This window comes from Harpia harpyja, chromosome 6 (assembly GCF_026419915.1).
Source record: "Harpia harpyja isolate bHarHar1 chromosome 6, bHarHar1 primary haplotype, whole genome shotgun sequence".
In the NCBI taxonomy this organism is placed as follows: domain Eukaryota; kingdom Metazoa; phylum Chordata; class Aves; order Accipitriformes; family Accipitridae; genus Harpia; species Harpia harpyja.
In genome coordinates, this window is record NC_068945.1 from 48704086 (window position 1) to 48724919 (window position 20834).

At 38.8% G+C, this 20834-nt stretch overlaps 1 long non-coding RNA gene across 1 annotated transcript in view; it reads left to right on the forward strand.

The window, feature by feature from the left end:
• LOC128143419 (uncharacterized) overlaps positions 1 to 20834 on the forward strand; it is a 33292-nt gene that overhangs the window by 1397 nt on the left and 11061 nt on the right. The window contains exons 3-4 of the long non-coding RNA XR_008235749.1: positions 4998 to 5087; positions 5534 to 5618. This is a non-coding gene — a long non-coding RNA (uncharacterized LOC128143419). The remainder of the gene's footprint in view (positions 1 to 4997; positions 5088 to 5533; positions 5619 to 20834) is intronic.

Sequence of the window (20834 nt, forward strand, 5' to 3'; positions counted from 1 at the left end):
CCAGTAGCCAAATTCTCTGCAATATGCTGAATGCACATCAGGGTTTTTTTTTATTTCAGCACTTCTCAGGATTTGAGTAAATGGTCCAAGGACTGATCTCACTGATATTGTCCCCAGAAAAATAGTCTGTTTCTGCTGCTATATTTCCCTGATCTGTTACAGAGGAGATTGTGAAGAAATTTTGAACCATCTATATCTTTTGTTTGTATTTAGCTTTTGTCTAATTTTATCATTTCTTTGTCCTAGAAATTGCATTAGCCCAACTGTGTTACAACTCTCAAGAGGAAGGATCAAAAATCTCCCATCTTCCAGTGTAAGGAGAACACTGGGGAACAGTGGAAATACTACTGAATGTTCTGTTCACGATTTTGTTCCTGCACTTGCCCTGTCATTGCCACCTAGAGCTTTGACTGTTTCCAGTACCTCAGTCAGTAACTTGTTGCTTCTTACATTTAATATAAGAGCACATCCCATTTTGTAACATTTGTCAAACTATGAAGGATAAAATGGAGCTTTTAACCATAGCTGATGCCATGTATGTCTCATTCATAACTTCTGGAGGTGCTGGAATCCAGGCAATCACATTTTCTTTTGCAGTATGGGGAGAATTGAATGCTGTGATGCCTATTTCCCCCCATTCTTTTCTCTATTCCCTTTTCCCACACATTGTCGTTTGCGTTTAGGAAGGTTTCCTGATCCTCACTAGGTCATTTTAGTTTCCAGACCTGTGCTCAATGACTGCTAGGAGCCTAACAGCTATACTAGAAACTGAAAAGACATGTAAAAGGCTTGGAAACCTGAAGCACTGGTTCAGAACATGGCACAATCTGTCTTTCAGTGAGTTAGTTTTCAGAGGCTTTAATCCAACTAGCTGAGAATGTCATTGGCATGGTTACACAAAGGAATTGAGAACTGGTCATCTGCAAAGCAACCTTAATACATGTGTTTTTAAACAAGTTAGCTCATCTCTGTAAATGCCAAAAATTACATGATTTTTGCAGTGCCTTGGGAAACTCAGCTGTTTTTCCAGCTTACTGTTATTTCATCTTTTCTTTTGCCACCAAAAAGTCTGAGAAATCATACTGCCCCCTTTAGAAAAAGCTTTGTTTAGGGGATAAAAATGCAAAACCAGCCTGCAGGAGCCTCTTCTTTTTCAGCATCCTTTGAGGCTGACTCATGGTTTAGCTTTTTGGTTTTCCTCAATGAGTGAACTCTACACACAGCAATCCCTCTAAGCAAGCTTATTCCATTTGCACTGAATTATCTGACCAGCACAACTCTGTTATACAAAGCTTCATACAGAGCAAGAATTTTCTGTCCTGAAAAGCTCTCATCAGTCAAGAAGTCAGAATGAATGTATACATCTTCTTCTGTTCTGAAGTGTCAAGGGAATAGGTTTGGGTAAGAATATGCTTTTAAATGCACAGTCTCACTCCAGCTGCCTTATGTTACAGCTTGCTGTCCACAGCCTTTGTGTTCCATAACAATATTAGAGTATGCTGGGGCTCCTGTGGCCTAACTTCCTATTGTAAATCTCATACTGAAACCCTCGGTCATCTGAACTGCTGTATACACAAGGTATTTATAGCGAGAGAAGGATACAGTGGCATCCCTCTTATCACAGCAGAGAAGTCTGCTTCATTGCACAGAGGAATTAGTGTTACTGTAGATGCTTTTAAGGATAAATCAGATGCAAGTTCAATGTTGAAACCACAGTCCTGTGGGTCACTAATAAATAGCTGCCATCTGCTTGAATGTATGGGTGCTGCATACATTTCCTTTTAATTCCACAAACCTTCTCTTATTTTCCTGCAAAAGGCTAATTTTCAGCTCTTATGTGTTTCCCTTTGCCTGTGTATCTTCTCAATTATTAGTGTCGTGCCTATTTCAAACTGAGGCTTTTGCCTGTATATCAGCTCTTAGTAAAAGGAAGGTGTAATTGCTGAAAGAGGTCTTTTGGCGTAGTGGCTACTTAATATATTTAACATTTAATGAGGAAGTAATCATTCAAATTGAGTCAAACCTTTGACTGCAGTCAAAATCTCCTTTCATGAACTTAGGAAGTGAAAATATTAATGTGGACACCTCTATAAGTCACCTGTGTGTTTGTAGGTATTGTGTTTAAAGGGCCTGGATCGCCTGCTGCTCCGGCTGCTGTGCATCTAATGTTGTCAAAATCAGAGCTGATTCCTAAAAAAAGTTCTGAAACAAGTAGTAGGTAGCAAAACTGTTTTCCTTTAGAAATGCTTAACTTCCCACCTGCAATAGCTGAGTATCTTACACAATAGATTTAAGCATGCAGTATTTGCATAATTGAAAGAGATGATATTGATCAATGAAGTCCACCTGATATACAAATTACCTTTAGGATTTTTCGGTTGTGTTTTTTTTTTCTAAATTTTTTTTAAAATTTTATTTGTATGAGGTATGGGTCTTGCAAATCACCTTCAAGGAAAATTTAAAGCATGAACACAAAGGTATGCACTTCCTAGTTTCCAAGATCTATTGGTTTGCATGAGTGCATCAAATATTTTCGGAATAAGAGTAATTACAACTGTGATTGTGTATTAAATTAAGGAACAGCCAAAAATCAAACCCAACACTGATTCAACTAAATTTACTGTTACACTTTTATATCTGATTTTGGGATTTTAATGGTCTGCTTGCCTGGCTTTTTTTTTAAAGTTGATGTGTCCTTGCAGAAAGACACTCATAGCCAATGAACATAGCGTTTTTGAATAATGATGGATCAGTCCATTTTTGAAGGAAAGAATAGAGTCTATAAAAGAGTAAATCCGCTGATTTATAGGCTAAATGGCTGGTAGGCTAGAATGGCAAAGCAGAAATGTTTGAAAGTGCACTTTTCCCTTCTCCTTTAATACAGCATTGATATACGCTTAGTCTTCTATTCCATATGCTTTATATTGATGACATTTTATGAAGTCATTCCAGTGGTCACTAGGAATGTAAGATTATGGGTTATTTCACATGTATTGAGCTTAGGAGAATGAATTAAAATAAATGAGACAATTATGTGGAAAATCTTGGCAATAGTTTGTCCAAATACTTTAAGATGAACTGTAGGTTTCATCTGCACAGATTCCATTCTGGTGTAAACAAATGTTGCTAAAAGAGAATCTGTGCACCTGTTTCTCAGAAATATTTGTATTTGTTGGAAGTTTTTAGACTAGAGATGATGTATTGACTAAAGAGGGTGACTGTTTTATGTTGTTGAGTAAAGAGAGAAAATTATTTGATAAATAGGTGCTGTGTCTGACTGCTTATATCTATAATGGAACTTTTTCTTTTTACATTTAAGCAGTAGAAATAATTCTAAAGCAAAAATGTCTGCATTTTGTTCATATTATTGCTGTGAATATACATGTTGTTGGGATGTACAGTCCTGGTTAACTGAAAACACTTGGAGATGTATTTGGCCAAAGATTTGCTGCCGTTATGAACAGTAGGAACTGTGGATGGCAATGTGACATTGTCACTGTTTTGAAACATGTTTTCTGCAGAGATGGCAGAACTTTGGAGAATAAACGTTAAATTGGGATACCCCTTGCTAGCTTAAAATACCTGATTAAGCGTATGAAAGGTCTGCATAATTGACATAGAGATAGTTCTTGGCTAAGAAATTCTGCAGTAAAAAATGGAGTAAACAGACCTGTTTCAAAGACATTGCTAGAGAAGAAGGAATTTCAGAATCTTTTCTTCCCCTTCACATGTATTGGCTTTGGATAGTTGTGTTCTATGGTAAAATAGGATCAAGTTTTTGGATTTTACTAAGGGAGAAAGAGAGAAACGTGGATCCTAAATGTGAATATTACGCCCCACTTTTTGAACTGGGTGAACAGAAATTGGAACTTTTTTTTCTCTTAGCTCTAGATTCACTTCTGGAATCATGTACTGTATCCAACTTAACAGTAAGTAGTCTCTGTTTCCTATTGTTTGTGCATTTTTAAATCTGTTTCTTAGTTTACAGTTAATGGTTCACATTTTATATAGATGTTAATGTCTTCCTCTCTCCTACCATTCTATTTTAGGGAAAGACAATAAAAGAACATACTATAATTTATGTCACATTGTTCACTAAGTTTTAAGAGAAGGAAAAGTATTTTAATTTTAAATTGACCTGTCCTAAAACAAACCACTCGATTTTTCTTAAAATTAGTGGCATGATTTTTATGTAGAAAAACTTTCAAGCTCTAAATGTCTGGATTGATATTTATGCTTTCCCTTTGAGTGCAAGTAATTATTTTTAAGATTTTCTTCATATTAATAATATTTACCAGGGCATATGCTCATCTATTCTGAATATTAATTGGTGGCAGAGTTCAGTTTTCCTGTCATTGCATGGGCTTTGTCAAGGACAGACAATAAGAACTCAGAGCTGGGAGACCACAAAACATGTGTCTTAGCTGAGGAAACATTGTCTTCCATCACAGCAGGCTTTCTAGTGTATTAGAAAAAAGCTAATATTAGGAAACTCCCTTCAATATTTTTAGTAATTTGAAGTAGTGACACTCTTGCTACAAATGTGTAAGGTACAATGTGGCTGATGTACTGTCATTCAAACCCCCTAACCCCCCTTTTTTTTTAAATCCTGAGGGTTCAAGTCTGTACTCCTAGAAGACTTGGGAAATGTTTCTGAAAGTTCATGGAACATTACATAGATGGGTAATGCTCTTGCAAATGAAGTTTTGATGGGCTGGGTACTACTGTTATTCCAGAGGACTGAAAAGTCACAAGAACTGACTGCTTTCTGCACTTCCCTGCCACCAGGAGGAAAACAGCTGAGTCAGGAGGGAGCTTCTGCTGGCTCCAACCCCTTAACAAAATACAGGAATTTGCTTGTTTCTCTGAGGAGAATGGTGAAATGAACAAAAAGGGTCCAGAACCTGGGGAAAATCAGCTCCCCTATTCTCATGAAAAGAATAAGTTGAAATTAAGCTGCTGTTACTCCCTTCTTTCTTGTTTCCCCTTTCTTACAGTTGCTGATCTGAAAAGTGAGAAAGGAGAACTCTTGGGAACCTACAGGTCTCCCCAGGAAGAAGAAGCAGAAAGGCCTGAGGAATGGTAGTGTCAAGCACACCTGCCCCAGGGCTAGCGGAGGTGCATGGGGTAGCCCCATCCTCGACCAACGCAACCACCGCTATGGGAAGAAGAGGGAGCATTCTGGGGACCTGAAGGCAGATGTGGGGCTTGGGAAGAAACTAGTGCTGGGGAGCAGAAAACAACCTCTTGTTTCCCATTTTAAGCTATGTGAGACAGTAACTGCACTGGAGGTGGGAAGGTAGAAGCCAAAATCTCAGTGAAACAAGTAAAGCTTGCATTCATTACAAGTTTAACCTGTAAGATGAAGGGTTTCTGATGAATGTCTTTGGATTAGGCAATAATGAAATACTCTTCCAATCTAGAAAATACTTGCTCTGAACCACTTACTATCTCGTTTAAAAGCAGAAAAAAAGGGAAAAAAAGCTCAGTTCTCCATCAGTGTGTCACTTTTTTTCCTTTTTTTGCGGGGCAGGGGCGGAAGATGCGTGGTTTCTGAGGCACTCTGGGAGAGCAAATGTGAACACTGTGTGGAAGATTTATGTCCATTTAAAAACAAGGTCTGTTGACTCAGTTATGTGTGGGCATATGATATCACTCCAGATCACTGGGTATGTTGCTTTTCTATGCAAAATTCAGGTTCTTGCACAGTGCTTCCAATTTCAATGTACTGTGTGTTGCAGTCCTGTATTCCAAAAGTCCATAGTTGCTGTTACCTGATATTTATACAATGGAGACTCTGGGCAGCGAGATATGTGGGGCTGGCAGCAATTTTGGGGTAAACGTTCTTAAAGGAGTTTGAGTTGCTGTGTAGCCTTGAAGGGCCGATTCTTCCTTTTTCCCTTCTGTGAGCAGTTATACACATGCACTGCCCTGCCCATGGCCCAGGGCTCCATTTTAGCCCCCCGGGGCTCCCCCCACCCTGTCTAGGGCCCAGGACCCCACGTCAGCCCCCCGGGGCCGTCAGCCCCTGCCCCAGCGATGCCCCAGCAGGGCCGCTCTCCAGCTCCCCACAGCCCTGCCCTGCCCGGACATGGGGCCTCGCCAAGCCGGGCCCACCCACGGGCCCACCTTCCAGCCTGGCTTCAGCCCGGCCCCGGCCCCGGCCCCATCCCCGTCCCCAGGGAGGTGCCTGATGCCTGGGGCTGCCCCCGGCTTCCCTGCTCCTGGAATGGGACAGGCCCTGGCCGCCAGGCCCTGCCCGGCTGGCTCTCCGGGGGAGCCCTCACCGCTCCCCGTGCCTGACCCTGAGGGACCCACCAGCCTTCGTGGCGCCTTGATAATGGGAATGTTTATCAACAACATATTCATAAAAAAAAAAAAAAAAAATCAAGTAGGCTTTTTCCTAGCTTAAACATTTTCCAGAAGCAAACCTCTTCTTCCAAACCGAAGCTCACGTTCGCAAGGCTTTCGTCCTCTCTGGCAATTTGCATTGAATTCAATAGCGCAAAGTGAGTTGTGAGTCAGCCGCCACACTCTGAATCACCAAAATGCTTCTGTGTTATTAGCAGACATTAAAACCGACATCTCGTTCGAGTGGGAAGAGTAATGCATGTTTAAAGCATCCTCGTAACTCAGTGGCGCGTGTAGGAAGCACCGTGGCGTTGTGTAACGGGAAGAGCAGCTCGGAATCGATCCTGCCAGTTTTTCCCAGGGAAAACCGCCGAAGACTTGAGCTGTTAAGTCATTGTTGCGTTTTAATGAAATTCCTGGCACATCTAATGCTAAAAGTCCCCTGAAGGGAAAATATTGTAAATGCGGCTGGTAGCGCTAGAAGTGAGGCTCGTCGGTTGGGAAGGAGGTTGTTGCTTCTAGCGTTTGTTGGGAGCTGGGGAGAGGTGCCGCTTCCCACCCCGCGGGGTTAGCCCCAGGGAAGCACGGCCGGGAGCTGCCGCCTGGTCGCTGGCTGCGAGGGGATGTTTGCTGTGACTGCTGGCGCTGAGCCCTGGATGTGAGCGGGGACGCAAGGGTGCCCGATGGAACCACTGCATGGAAACTTGTGTCAATAGAGAGCATAATAAATGAAATGAACTGTGAGTAGATAAGGGGAATATACGGGCCAGGTGGCTTGTGTGACTCGTATGTTTCAATATGGGGCAATACGTGATGAACTTCATGACTGTGTGTGTAAGTGAGAAAGGAAGCAGTTGACAAAACATTTATACTGAAAAATAAAATTTCACTTCAAAGACTGTTCATAGGCATCAGTCAGGGAAAACACTCTTTTCGCTTCCTTTACGGATTTCAGAAGTTGGGTTTCAAAGATGATTTCAGGGTACTTGCACTTGGGAAATGTAGGCACACTGGCGGATATTTACATCAGCAAATTTCTCAGCATTTAAGGTAGCTGGCTGTTCTCTGCACTTCCATTGTATAGTCAGGGCAGGAAGTGAGCAAGAAGGAGTCAGCTCCAGGGGCAGTTTAGATCAAGGAATCTCTTTTTTTCCCCTTGGAAAAAGATATCTTTCTCTTTCTGTTGGCTGTAAGTGAGAGTAAGTGGTTAAATTAGGTGCCTAAAATTGGAGAGTGTTAATAATCTCCATGGTATGTACATGTATCTTTGGGCATTGCACAGGTTGTAACCTATGTAGTATTATCACTTCTCTATTGGGTTCTCTCTCTGCTATTTAACTTTCCTGCAGGGTTCCACTGCAAAGAAACAAAAGCACTTCTGTCCCTTCCAGATTGGGACACAGGTACAATCCCACTTCTGTTAACTCCTTATTATGGAACTGCGCCAGCTGAGCTCCATTTCTCTCCTTCTAGGGTATGCAACCAAATAGTTTTACTAAAAGTGGGTTAGTTAGCTGGTGGAACAAAAGATCACTCTACAGAGATGATTTTATAATACTAATGTATATTTTTCTCCCTTAATGTTATACATCATCAAAAGCTAATTTAGATGGGATTCTTCTTCTGGGATAAAGGAAAGGAGCCGATCCAGTCTGCAGTCCTCTGGCAAGCCCAGAATTCCTTGAGGGATGGTGTGGGCTTTGTCTTCCAAAGAACATGCCCTAAGTCTGTTCTTAGTTTTTGATTGTTTTAATTTTATGGCTTGTTTTTCTATTGTGTTTTTTTTTTCTTCTATCATTCACACTCCAAAATAAGAGCTGATTCTCAAATTGCACCTTCTTTTTTAGAGTTTTAAAGAAAAAACACAGAGAGGTTGTCCTACAAAGAACATCTATGTACATGTTGGCCATCCTGTAGCGTATTGAGAAGTCCCTTTTTAGACAAGTAGAGAAACTCAAGTGAGAACAAACCATTTAAGAGTGGGAAAGGCTGTGATGGAGCACAGTTGTTCACATCAGTTTGGAAACTTATGAGATCTCAAAAAACATTTCAGGCAAAACATTTTATGTGGAAGCAGAGTTCGGACACTGATACTGCTCTGCACTATGAATCAAATGGGATTTGATTTCTAAATGGGGATGATTAGGAAATTCCCTTTGAAAGCTGCATTCTGGTCAAACTTAAACCGGTTATGTAGACATATGCTTTAAAGTTTCAGCTGCTGAGCCTAAATCTGCAGCCTTTTGAACACTCCTACTTAATGAAGTCAACAAAAACTGCTGACATTCTTCACACACAATAGGTGCTTGAGTCTTTGCAGCTTTGACTCATTAGTGAACTATTGTACCTTTTTGACACTTGCAAGAAGAACATTTGAAATGACGGCATCTTAATTGCAATCCAAAGTCTCTACATTGTGCTGTGGGAGGCAATCACTTAAAGAACTGTAATATAAAACAATACATAAACCTGGAAGCAGGGCACAGGTTGATCATCAAGGCTGCTGGTTTTGATGGTCTTCTACAGAGAAGGAGAAAAGAAATTCTAAATCTTGTTAAGCTGATGTGTGGTCTCTCTCCACATACTGAAACAATTTTGTAATACTTATGCTGAAGGCACAGTTTAACAAAATTCGAAGATGCCTTCTGAAGATCCCACAGGGCAGAACCTGTAAACATTTAAATGTGATTTCTAAGTTTGCCAATACAAAACTGTGATGTATGTAAAAGAAATGAAGCCCACACACTTCCTAACTTCTTTGCAGGAGAAAGATGGGGAAAATGGACCTTATAGACCGTCTCTATTAGAAAATAAGAGTGTTTGCAGGAGCTTCAAGAGACCTGGCTGTGATGTTGTTCCATGATGCTGACTACATTAAAATTACATATTTTTTTAATGTGTTCTGGCTGCATTTGTTTAACAGATTGCAGGACAAACTTTGCAATTTATCTACTTTAAGTTACTATACTTATATTTGGGAAGAAATCACTATTCTGAAGCCTGTAGAATAGAATCTCAGTTTGTGGCCATAGTGCTAAATTATGAAGTACTCATTCAACTTCAATAACTCTACTGGACTCTTCCTCAACGTGGTTTGCTTATGCAAACAAAAGTTATGGATATGAACCCCCTGTTCAGGATATTTGTATGGAAGCAGGAGGGGAAAAGAAAGAGGGACTAAAGATGCTTCAAAATATTAGGTATTAAAAACCATAATCTTCTTAGTGAGACTCCCAAATAAGACCTAAGGCACTTAAAATAAACAACGAATCCATACTTTATTAGAATAGAAAGTGAATATTTAACTTTTTAATAGAGAAATTCAAACTAGCAATGCAAATTAGTTCACAAGCCCTGTTTATGTGAGTTGTCTCCTGCCCATTGTAAGACTGCTTGGTTGGTTTCAATCAGCTTGGTAGCCTTCTTGATTGCAGCAAACTGCACAAGCTTTCTCCAAATTGGGGGTATTTTTTTTGTTGTTGTTGTTTTGTTTGTTTGGGTTTTTTTGTGTGTGTGTGGCTTTTTTGTTTGTTTTTGTTTGTTTGTTTGTTTGTTGTTGGTCAGTATTCTTACTGTTAATTTCCTTGCTTGCTTCTAGAAGTGGTTGGATTCAGACATGTTAATGCTATGGTGTTAAGGATGCATTTGCTTCCTATATTCAAGGAACTTTCTGTAGCCTCCTGTTTTCAGAGGTACATCACATGGAGTAAAGCAGCTCTTCTGCAGTGCTTTGAATTCAAAATTCTACTGCAGTCCTTTCACTAGCTTAGCATCATGTTCAGGAAAACTTGCCTGTGTTGTCAGCTGTTCAAGTAGGTACACAAGAACTTGTTTTTAATATGCAAATATTCTCTTCTTTTCTAAATGGTCTTTTCCCCCCTCTTTTTGCCTCTTTTTATGTTCTTTGAATGTAAACATGTATTTTCTAAAAGACAGGATGAAGGAAAACAGGCAAGGAAAGTTCTCAGAATTGCATTTCACAGTCCTTGGATATTTTGTTGCTAGTGGTGGTGTCTATTTTAAAACTGAAGTTTGCCTTTACTTCCAAGTCTTCAGAAATTGCTTCAGTTTCCTTCATATTTCTGTTAATAAATTAAGCATCCCTACTCTCTCCACCTATCTCTTATGATACTCTCCCTATATAGCATCTCATAATATTCAATAGCAGTGCAAGCAATTTTGCTGTCTTCTACTGTTTGCTAAATGTATTCAGTGTTTGAATCAATATTAAGGTTTGCTATGTACAGTTGTGGTCAAATCTATGATAAATTATCTTTTCATCAGTATTATTAAATGTAGCACTCAGACTATTTATCTATTAACGTGCTGTCATCCTGGAGGAATTTGTATGAAACTGGATTACACTTGCATAAAGAATTCCTGTACTTTCTTCAGATTCTAGCAAATTACATTTAGGAGTAATCTTTCCTCTCCACTTCTTCCCCCTCCTGCACAACTTTTTTCCTTTCCCCTACTTCTCTGTTGATATACTCATTATTTTCTGAATGAATGCCAACACCGTAGCAGATTTTTCAGACTCTCATCGTAGCAGACATTTTGAGCTCTGGCTTTGACAGATTGCACATTTTGAAAGTGCGATACTGTAGCAAGCTTTTTAGTAAATTTGGCAGACTACATACTGTCTTGAAATCCACTGATGAAAAGTGAAAAATCTATTAGATGTAGGTTGGCAGGATACATGTGACCTGCTGACAGGCTGTGCACATACTTCATTCGATTCCAGGAGTAAGGAATCCAATTCTCAGGGGTTTATGAAGAATTGCAGTAAATGTCACTTACAGAATGAAAAAAAGACAGTCATGGAAGAATTAGATTGTAGGAGATGACTAAAACAAGAGTTGTAAAAGCCTTTGTCTTACATATCAGGGTTTTACTGAAATTTTGATGGGTGGAGAATAGATAGGAACTGTGATAGTAGTGTAAGTTCTACTGCTAAAGAGCTGCTTTGATTATCCCCCCTTCTTGGAGAAAGAATTTGCAAGTAGAGGAAACCCTCTCATTTTCCAGTGCTCAAAATACAGGCTTATACTTGTGAATTTGACTCTCCATTTTCAATGCTGGGGCTGGGACACTCAGCATCCCATGATCGTTCTGCAGGAAAGAGCTCGGCTTCCAAAAGCAGAGGGGGTTTTACAGCAGTTTACTTGCAAGCAGAATGCTGCTCTGAGAAATTTCCCTTGTGGCTTTAAAATCTGTTACCTTGCTTGTCAGTTTGTCAAAAGGTGTGTCTGTTGCACACTGTCTTGTATGAGAGGGTATCAAAGCTAACATTCAGTGCATATGGACACAAGAAGCACCCAGTGTGTGTCTGTGGCTAACCTGCTGTATCATGAGTTTAGTTTGAATACTCAGGTCATGATGCTGCCCAAAGGGATGCTAGGACCCTCCTGTCCATCCCTGACTACATATTTTCACCTCCACCTTTGTATTGGCATTGGCTTTTGGCACTCTATGGTTAGTTGAATCAAACTGCTGATCTAACTGAAAAATAATTATAGCAGAAAAGAAAAAAAGTTAGTTCACAGCTGGATCGGGAGGCTTGATGGGCATGTTGGTAGTAGTACTGATGCAAGGAGAGGAGGAAGCACACTGTTAGGGCAGGTAAAGGGCAGAACTACATTTTTGGTAGTGACTTCACTGCAGATTTTTTAATTCACTTGCATGTCCTCATCAGAGAAATAAATGGCTTACCTAATTCTCTCCAAAACTGTGGTTAAACTTAGGATGGTATTCAAACAATCACATGTAAAACTGGAGGTAGCTACATTGCACCTCACTGCAGTGTAAGTGAATCTTAACAGTTGCTTTTTTACTCCCCTCATAAAATTCCTACATTAGATAATAATAGTGGAATATTGAAACGGATCTTACCAAAACAGATAAATTGGCTGTCTTTTATGGAAGTATATTTCATCACATGTTCATACTAATTTCCATTTCTCAAGGGAAGTGGTTGTACTACTTGCATGTTTGGGAATTTCACAGTTTCTGCACTGCAAAAAGAATACACTGTTCTGTTTTTTTAATATTCTATATTCCCCTTGAAAACATGTAGCCTTAGCACTGACCATGTTGTGGTGTACTAGTAAGGAAACACATACAAAACATCGCTTATTACTTTCTGATTAACATTTGCACAGACAGGCCAAAGCAGATGTATTTTTCATGTCTATTCCTTTCTTTAAAAGTTTTAGGGACATTAAACTAGGGAGAGGAAAGATAAAGAATGAAAAAGATGGAACAAAGACTCTTTAACAAGAGAAAGGAATATAAAGATTTTAAAAAAATCAAACCTACTGAGTTTGGAGTCTATAACTTTGTTTTTTAATATTTGAAACCGATTCCTACTTCTAATACTACTTTTGTGTCTCAAAATATGAAATGATGAAAGTGTTTCTCAGATGAGAAACAGGATGTAGGGATTATGATCCATAGTGAATTCTCTAAGTTAAAGCCTTGGGTTCTTCTGTTTTAGACTTGACTAAGAGACCTTAGACTGTTTTAGGGAGACTGTTCTGTTTTAGAAAGACTAACACTGACACTGGAGGCAGAGTGTAACTTAAAATATCACAGGAGATTGCAGATAGAAGTGTCTTATGGGGCTGGAGGCATTTATAGTTTCTGTGAGCGGGTTAGGAAGTAAAGGAGAGAAATTACAGGCTTATGAAGATGCTTATAAGGACATTCATACTGATTTTTGCATATCAGACATGGCCAACTGCTGATATGCAATGTGGATCTGTCCTATGAGGCACTTTTACATAGCAGCTAGAAATCCAAGAGAAGGGTTGCACAATTTGTAGCCTGCTGAACAATTCTTTTGGCCATGAGGAAAGGATCTGAGGATGCAAGGAAAAATAGGTGATATGGAAAGGTGGTCAGATTGCCCAGCTGATCACTGACACGTGAAGTCCCCTTCCCAGTGCACGTGTCCTCCCATCTTGCCCCAACCCTGCATCAGAAACTGCTTGACAAGCATGGGTTAGGCAGCCTGGTGCTGGTGTCTGAAAACGCTGGAGAGGGAAAATTAAAAATAGGTGATATAGAAATAGAGGGGATGTAGGCAGGGGCGTGGATGTTGGGAAATAAAGGTAAGGAGATCATGCTGGGAGGGAAGTTAGAGACACTGGGGTAAAGTGAAAGGAAGAGTGGAAGAGTCCAGAAGGAGGTATTTGGGTTTTGGCACTCTTGACCTTGACCTTGACAGCAGTCTCTGAGTTGCAGATAACTGTGCCGAGGTTACAGAGATACTAAAGCTGTCAGAATCGTAAGGTTGGGTCTGACAGAGTAAATGGTAATACATAATCAACTATAAAAATCAAGTGGGCATTTGCTTGTATGATTTGTGTTATAAAGGAGATTTTTATAAAGAGTTAACCTGATATTTTGTGTTTACTATAAAAGGCATAGTATTTTTCTCTGAACTTTCAGTATATGCTATTGTGAGGGGCAACATATCAGATAAAATACATAATTTTTCTCTTTGCTCCACTATGTCAGCTCCCAGTTTAAGTATTAATTTAGAATAATGTACCACCCATCAATCACAACTTCCATGTCTTCATACTTTCCTTTGTTGTCATCTTCAATCTTGAACTGGCATGTTCCAAATATGTGTCAGTCTTTAATCGGTGTAGCCAGAATGGCATCCAACCTTTTGCAAGTTTTAGTGTACTTTTTCTGAACTGACATCTGATCTGTCAAATTCACACCTCTTGAAAATGTGAAGATGTAGGCAGCAGGGTTAGTATAAGAATTATGTAATTGTGAGACAAAACGTATAAATGCTTTTCAGTAAGTCCTTTTTTTAACACCATATATAAGAATACTGTCATTTCGTCATTTGTATTAAATGTGTGTATTCAAAAAAAAAGTAGTTCCCACAATTCAAATTACTCTCCCAATATAAATACATAAAATCATTACCCTTAGAACTGAGGCACTATCTTCAGGGAAAATATAATTCCATTTATTGCAGCTCCTTGCTTGTAAAGAAAGATAATTGTGAACAGCAAGGGATGACTTCCAAAGGGAGAAAAAAGCAAATCCTCCACAGATTTCATAACGGTGATCCTTTTTACTTTTTTTTTTTTTTACTTTTTTTTTTTCACTTTGAATGCACACTTTAATGTGTTTTACTGAACTATAAAACTACTTTCTTCAGGACACTGGGGAGGAATTGATATTCTTGCAGATGCATGTGATCTAGCTACTTAGTTATAGAAAGAAGAATTGAAAATGCCGTGCTAGTTGCATGTATTTGTATTAAAAATCAAATGTACAATATCTTTGGACTAATCACTTTTGCACTAGTCTGACAGATACAGAAGGACTTGTGCAGACAGACAGACTGAACTAAAATGTATTAGGGACTGAGATGAGAGTAGGCACCCACAAGTCACTAAGGGCTAAAGTTGCCATGTGGACTGTTTACTTGCTCTCATGTCACTGTTCAGAGATATGAAGTCCCCATCCAAGATCTGTTGTATCTCAGAGGTAGGAAGAGAAGTGTGTAAACTATGCATAAGTCCTTGGAAGGGCTTGATTTATCAAGCAAATGAAATACACACTGTAGATGATGAGTTCAGTTCATAGTAAAGAAACACTGACTATCTCCTTTGAGTAACATAATGGCTGGAGCACTTAGTGGAAAACCTCGGACTGAATTCATAACTTTTATTAGAGACATGAATCCTGAACTCCCACTTCACAAGAGTGCCATGGCCATCAGGGTACAAGCGAGTCTAAGCTCACAGGGTGAACAATTTCACCTGTGACAATATTAGTTCCTCTGTGCAGAAAGGAGCACTGGAATCATGGGCTAGAGACATCACAGAAAAGCAAGTAGAAACCTAAGTATGGACACTCATGTGGATATTACTGGAGGAGAAGGGATGCTCCTGGGGTTGCCTATGTGTTTGTGTTAAGGACTTATTGGAAGGAGTGCATCAGCAGCACTGGAAAGCAGGATCACACCCCAGGACAGCGAATTCACAAAGGAATGATTTGATTTTCTTATCAGTATAAAAATGCCACTTGAAACACTTACTCATTTACGTGGCTCTTGTCCTAATCAGAAGCCCTCTGAATTTGATGAGATTTTCCATTGATTTTGATAGTGTAGGCTTAGGCTGTAAATTTAAAACTGCCTGTCCCTCTCTCAAAGAAGTGTTGTATTACATTTCAAACAATGTTTACCACTGATGATATGAGTTGTCATTTTGATTACAAAAAGAGGCTCTGCAGGGAGTTGCTAATAGTAGCTCTAATAAAGAGTCAGACCATAAAAGACCAGAAGGACTCAATGTAAATTATAATTGTGCTTTAATTTACAATTGTTGTCTTACAAAATGTTCTCTAAGGAATCTTTTCAAAATAAGTCATCCATACAGCTGTTCTTAAAGGAAAAGGGACTCTGTGGCAGAATGAAGCATTGCATTTTACCTGCGGACAATAAAAAATATTAAAATTATTTTCTTTTTATAATACAGTGCAAAATAAAATATTTCAAATACCAAATAAGACATTTAGAATTCAAGAGTTTGTAGGGACTGTGAGTCTAATTCTCTTTCTCAGCAAAACATGGTCTCTTCCTTTATTGCATCTGGGAGCAATACCATTATTAACCCCAGGCAGCATCAACCATAAAGTTAAAGTGACAGGACTATGTTCCTCAAGGGAGGACGTGAGAATGCTTCCTACATTTGCATCAAAGATCAAAGCACAATTTGGGATGGGTGCTGACTGAATGTACAAAATTCAAAGGATATTTAAGGCTAATAGTTCTAATTAGTAGTTTACCAGACTGCTTTAATGGCAGAATAGGAATTTCATATAACATAACATAAAGAAGGGAGCCTCTGTAGCTGAAACTAAATGAAAATCTGAATTCAGCCCAAAATCTACCTGCGAAAATAGCTTTTTTTTGTTCTGCTATTTTTTGCTATTTTTTGCTTTCTACTATGGAACAAGATTAAAACCAAGATTTTATGGTTTCTGTCAATATATAACACCTCACCTTTCAAAACAGTAAGAGCAACTTAAGACTATAAAAGTAATTTTCAGAGTATGGCAAGGAGCCATATGCATTATCAGATAAGTGATAATTTGTCATTAATTAAGTCCTCTTCCTTTCTGTATGGCAGGAATGGGCAAATCAAATCGTGTCCACAGCTCATTAATAGTGGTCCTACTCCCTGGGTGCTGCGCACCAAGAGTGCTTGCTGCAGTCTGTCATCCTGAGTCCTCTCTTTCTCTCCATGCACTAGGACAGTAAACACAGAGGTATTAATATTTAGACTGCAATCAAGAGATCATGCTGTTCTAAATCATCCTATTATCATATTTATTTCTTCTTGTCTTTCTTTCCCATAGTGAATTTAACTAACTGCTATTTTATGTAATTTCTTACATAAAGCCTCAATTTAAGAGGTTCTACAACTAGAAGTACAACACTTAAAAAACGCACACTAGAATGGATAAAATGACCCTTGTTCCCATCTGTTGCTTATGCAATTTAAAATTATGGATGCTGAAAGTAAGGCTATTTAATACTCCGTGAATTTTCACAGAAGATTGACCCAAAGCGATATTATATTTTTCCTATAATAGTAATGCATAAAGAAAAAAAAGAGAGATCAGTGACTTCTTTGTACTTGCTGCAGTTTAAAATTTGTCTTTTATAATACAAAAAAAATTTGGCTTAGAGAAATGAGCAGAAAAGGAATCAGTCATGTCCACAGTGTGAGAACGGTAACATAATAGATTTAAAAACTTATTTATGTCTTTCTCTATTGACTAACATCTGATTTACCTTCTTCTATCTGTAAGCTTTCCTAACCTCTGAGTTCAAGCCAGGTAATACTTTGGGGATGGACAGATATACCTAGAAAGGCAACCTGATACCAGATGGCCCTGGGGATGTTGTGAAATGAGTATATGTTTCAAAAGAGAAGCCACAAATAAAAGATAAAAGTGCATATTTAGCACTGGCCTTTGAGCTGGCACAGCAGGACTGACAGAACTGAGCTGCTTAGGCATTTTGAAGGTAGACATATGAAATTACACATGCCATGAGCTGGGATTCTTGGTCTAGAAGGTTTGTCTAATGCCTCTTGAAAAAAATGGGATATTTTGCATATCCAATCAACTGAAATAATGTGGATTTGTATAATTTTCCCTGTAGGAACAGTAAGCCCATGGTAAAATATGGGATTGGTGTGGAGTGGCAGCAGTATATAGTAATCTCCTCCTGATTTGAATACTCAGTAAAGTTGTTCTGGGACACTTGGGATGTCAAACAGGGCAGTTCTCATTTCTAGCCATTTCTCTGCATTTCTGTAACAGGCTATTTCCATATCTCAACCTAGTCTGTGTGATATTTTGTAGCAGGTTTTGAGGCTTGTGCTTCACTGGATGCCAAATTTTCTTATTAACACTGAAAATATGACCACAGAAAAGAATAGTTTTTGGATCTCTCTTGCTCACCTCATTAAAAGCTGTACAGATATTGGAACATTGCTCTTAAGGGAGATCTGAAGGTGTGCATTAATCTTTTAATTAATAATTTAAAAGAAAAATTATTCTCTTTGTGCATATGAACTTATTCTTAACAGGGTGATCAAAATGAAATGCAAGGGACAAAAAAAGCAGGTCTGAAATAGCTGGCACAATATGTTATACCTGTGGTTAGATTTCAGACATTTTCTGTATGCAATTAAAATTCATTATATCTTTGTACAAGAGCTTATTTAGGAAGTCTGACATGGAGAAATTACTTGAGCGATTTGACTTACCATATTCTTGTGCATATAGTAATCTTTGAAAGGTTTCCATTAGACTGAGTGTGCAGAATTAACAATAATTTTGCCTTTAATTTCCAACTGTAGCCACAATAATACAATCTAATGTACTTTTAAAGACAATTGTAAGCATTTTTTGTCAATTCAATTCAATTCCAATGAATTCTTAAAATATGAATGTTATTTTTTAAATATGGCCTTTATAAAGACTGTCAGAAAAGAAAGTATTGATGTAAGACTTGGAAACAGTGCCTCACTGTTCATTTATTGATGTGAGATGTTCCAAGTTTTCTTATAAACCAGTGGCTCTTTCGTGCTATACAGATCTGGGATTTCCAGACTCAGTTATCCTTTAGGTATGAACCAGCCACCCATTGCCCTGAGTCCACTTTTTCCTTTTATCCTTTCAAGGTGACTTTATTAGCTATGTCTCCAGACACAGATGAGGCAGGAGCAGAGGGAAACAGGGAGGGGAGAAGAATATTAGCCAGCCTATAAATAGCCAGGACACAAGCACAAGTTGGTATGTTACTACATATTAACTGGTTGATAAATTTTAGGAAGGGCCAGTAGTTAATTTCACCCAGTTAATACAAATTAAGGCACATGGCCATGGAAATCAAGATGGTAATGCTTTTCACCACACTGAGTACATTTATTTATGTAAAATAAAAAATATCTTTGATCAAAGCCACTTAGACACTATATTAAGTACATCTGCTGAAGGTACCTTGCTTAATTGTAGCAACTGTCTTTTTAAGGCTAAGAAAGTGACTGTGGAGAGCTTAATGTCCACAATTGCTGAATGCCTACTTGCTAGATTAAGAGGAGAGTTAAATTCACAGCTGTCACATATGAGCACGTTGGAGTGATATCACAGTCCCTTCCTCTTTTCCCTCTCCCTACTCCCCCTCAAAGTCTACAAACTTTTTATTAAGAAAAAAAGAAGTAATAATGAGGAGCTGTCTTAGAACATGAAATACGGGCCAAAATGCAGTAGGGCCTAGATCATTATTTTTAGTAAAGCACTCTGACTGTTTTTGTTCTGAAAACACTTATAACTAAGAGTTGGCCTCTGTGTGAAGTAGAAGAGCCCTGCTGATACTGGATTGATGCTCTCCATAGGAATGCGAGCTGCAGAGTTTTGGCCACAAAAGCAGCTGCCATTATGGGCTTTTTTTTTTTCCTGTGTGTGTGTGTGTGTCTCAAGAGGCTAGCTGCTAAATTAGAAGCTGTGATTTATATTCAAAGTGGTGAGGGAAGAATATCTAGTAACTTTCAATATAATTGCTTATGTTGCTGAGTGGGTTGTGTTTGAGTTGTTTGTAGCATTGCAGAGTGATGGTTCTGCAGCGGACTGACAGAAGACTGCTTGTACCAATTAGGCACTGCTTCTTTAGCTCAGAAGGGGAAAGCTGAATGTATTGATTTCTTCCTATGTTTAGGACACAATGAATGAAAACCGTACCTTATGTGTTCTGGGATCTATGCCTGAACTGAGCAGACTGGAGGAAACTGTAACAAATGTAAGAACAAAGAAGCCTGTTAAGGATTAAGTTTAAAAAGGGAATTGAAATATCTTTTTGTCAGCTGGCAGAAGTGTCTGAACACTTAGTGTTATTAGTTTTGATTCTGTAGAAGAGTTCTCTTGAGAACAGCCAGGAGCTTAGTTTGCTGTTGTTTACCCTTGGCTTTCTTGACTTCTAAGGAACAAATAGGCAAAGAGAGGAATTGAACCTATTTGAAAAGCTGAATCAATTAAAATTGGTAGAATGGATACTTGTCTTAGCAGAAGTGTATTTATATCTCTGCTTCAAATAGGAAAGATGAAAAATTTGTAAAAAATGAAAATGAGGACTTGAACTGGTATAATCATGAGAGTGTTCCATTACATGTATAGTTAGAGCAGGACCCAGCACTGCTGACTGTCATTTAGTTGATCCTGGCCTGTACAACTCACTGTCCTAGGTTCATGAAAGCATTCATATGATGTGAGCAATTGAAATGATGTCCAAGCCCACATTATTTTAAATTTAGGGGTGTTTTATGTTATATATTTTCACTGTTCAGGGAAATGAGGCAGGAAAAACTCCTGTCGGTGTTTTGCTTACTAAATTGAATGGGGCAATAACCTGAAATCCATCTGTTAGTTCATTCTGCTGATTTTCATAAAGTTTGTGAATTCAGTAGAAAAGACACTGAATACAAGGCTTGTGGTGGTGTTTCCACATATAAGTGTGCATATGGCTTACACTACAGGTAGAAATAGATCTCTTCTCTGGGTTAACCATGTGATTCATGAAATGGAAGCAAACACGGGAGGAAACTACAGCAACAAGACTTCTTTACCAGCCCTTTCAAACTGTAGTATATGGATGTCCTTTTAGTCCTCCCCAGAGATTTGTAAGCACGTGCCAGAAATAAACAGCTGACCTAAGGAAGAGAATTCTCCCCTGTGCATCTGCTTGGGTTATAGGTTTATGGCAGTAACGAGCTGTGGAAATCAATCTTTTGTAATCTCTGCCCTTTATGCTTTACTCGGAGGGCTGCTGTCACATCTATAAATAATCCATTTGTGGATCTGTTTGAAGATAAAAGAGGCTGGCATGCAAAAAAGCTTTGCCATGCTCTCCAGTTACTTATCCAAAAATGAATGCGCAA